At 43.9% G+C, this 2,119-nt stretch overlaps 1 pseudogene; it reads left to right on the forward strand.

The window, feature by feature from the left end:
• The first annotated feature begins 1,692 nt into the window (after window positions 1-1,692).
• Window positions 1,693-1,810, forward strand: LOC111743598 (annotated as a pseudogene).
• Window positions 1,811-2,119: the final 309 nt, after the last annotated feature.

Below are 2,119 nucleotides of genomic sequence, written 5' to 3' on the forward strand. Positions count from 1 at the left end.
GCTACACGGTTCTTGCCAGGGTACTTGGGCAGCAAATTCAGAGTTTTGAGCATCACCTTCCGCTAGAAACCTTTGGGCAAACTTGGAGGAGCTTCCAGCTGTGATGAGACTTCCAATGGACTCACCCCAGAAGCTTAACCCAACCCCGACCCTGGAGTCTTCTCAGAAGCCCAGTGAAGATTCAGGTAAGACAGACAGTGCCCTTCTTGACCACAGGGGTTTTGGGGTGTGAAGGGACTGTCTTTTCTTATAGACTTCATCTTTTAAAGAATACAGTTAAGTAGTCCCCTCCAGTCGGGGGGAAAAAAACAGCCCAAAGGAAAAAAAATAAAGGATTTAACTGTTGCTTGCTTACTACTATGCTCAGGAATACTTCAGTATTTTAAGTCCAATTTCTGGGGGAGAGCCACTGGATTTCTTCTAGAACCAGGGCTCATAGCGTCTCGTGACCAGTATTTCCGCCAGGAATGGTAAAAATGGACAAAATACAAGAAACCTAAACTTCGATTTAACTTAAAGTTTTTCTTAATCAGCAACATTTTCGGGATGGGCTTTCCAGCTAAATTTACCCTTTAGGAATGTTAATAAACAGGGAAATGGCTCTTCAGGAAATTGAAGGAAGGGGTGGGTTTATAAAAGCTGGTGAATGTGCTGTGTAGTTAATTACTAGGACTTAACTTTACAAGGGCCGCTTTCTTAGAAGCTGTGCTCCAGGAATAGTGCGGGTTGGGTCTCCGCTGCCCCGCGTACTTTTCCGTGGGGTAACTTTTTGGAGCCGCACCCAATACCAGGCTTGGCCATGGAGATAGTTTGAAACTTTATTAATCTTACTAGCGGTGGGGGCGCGTGGTCAAAGGTCTGGAACCAACACCCCCAACTACCCACTGGGCAGCTAGTAAGCTGGGTCGGGTGCGTGCTGACGTCGTCTATTCTGCCCTCTCCTCCTCCTCCACACCCCCAAGGTCCAGACTGCCTTCCCTGAATCTTGAGGAAAACACCCTGGTTGATAAATACTAGGAGGAAAAATTAATGGAAGAGAATATCTGTATAATATACCCAGTCTCTCCACCCTAATACCTGACAATGCCACAACCAAGGACGTTTATTTCCATGTGTTCAAGTTCACAAGTTGAATGGATCTCGACTCAGTATATACTCTCCCGTACAGGGAAAACGAATGTTAACTGATTTAGTCTATGAGATAGGAGGGTGGGAGATATGCGTAAGGGCTCAGATGAGAAGAGGCAAGAGTAAGTGGTTGATTTCTCATAACACTGAGTTAGAGTGGAAAGGTTTAGTACCATGAAAAAGCTGGGTATAACGAGAGGATCACAGCAGCTTCCACGAACTAGTTCTGCTTAAGGATAGGGATTCGGGGAGAGACTTGTAATTGGGCTTTCTTTGTATGTTTCACAGGCGTGGGTTTTTTCCAGAAAATAACAGATTTATAATTGCTATAAAGCTGAACTGTTGAAACTTGTTCACTGACATATTTTGACTTTTAATGCTTTACATCCCTCATTTATATTAAATTCACATGCAAATGAAAGTGAAAAAACTGCCTACCTGATTTTTGTCCCATGTTTTTCCACTTATGATCACATACTTAGCTACTTTTTGACCCCATGAAAAAATGACATTCAGAACTACCAATAAGAGGAAAAAGAATTTTTGAGAATGAAGTAGTTCCCAGTCTACACCAGGCCCCCCTGAACACGCCCGATCTCATGTGATCTCTGAAGCTAAGCAGGGTCGGACCTGGTTAGTACTTGGTTGGGAGACCACCTAGGAAAACCAGGTGCTGTAGGCAAGATATGTTTCCCATATTGGTGGCCTCTTAAGCACCTTCTCATTGTATGCTCTCAACACATGCTGTGTGCTAGACGAGCACAGTATGAAAGGCACAGGGTTTATGTGATCCTCCACCCTGAGGAACTTCTCATTGTCCATTGTTCACTTGTTTAAGAGCTAATCAGGTTTGAGCCTGAGATTAGTTACTTTGGGTTGATGCAACTCACCCTAATGAGTCTTAATTTTCTCTTTCAGCTGGCTCTCAAGCTGTCTCAGAAGTACTGGCAAAGAACCTTAGTAACTTGACTCTCAACCCCAGTACCAAATT

This window comes from Pteropus vampyrus, unplaced genomic scaffold, assembly GCF_000151845.1.
Source record: "Pteropus vampyrus isolate Shadow unplaced genomic scaffold, Pvam_2.0 Scaffold116, whole genome shotgun sequence".
NCBI classification, from domain to species: domain Eukaryota; kingdom Metazoa; phylum Chordata; class Mammalia; order Chiroptera; family Pteropodidae; genus Pteropus; species Pteropus vampyrus.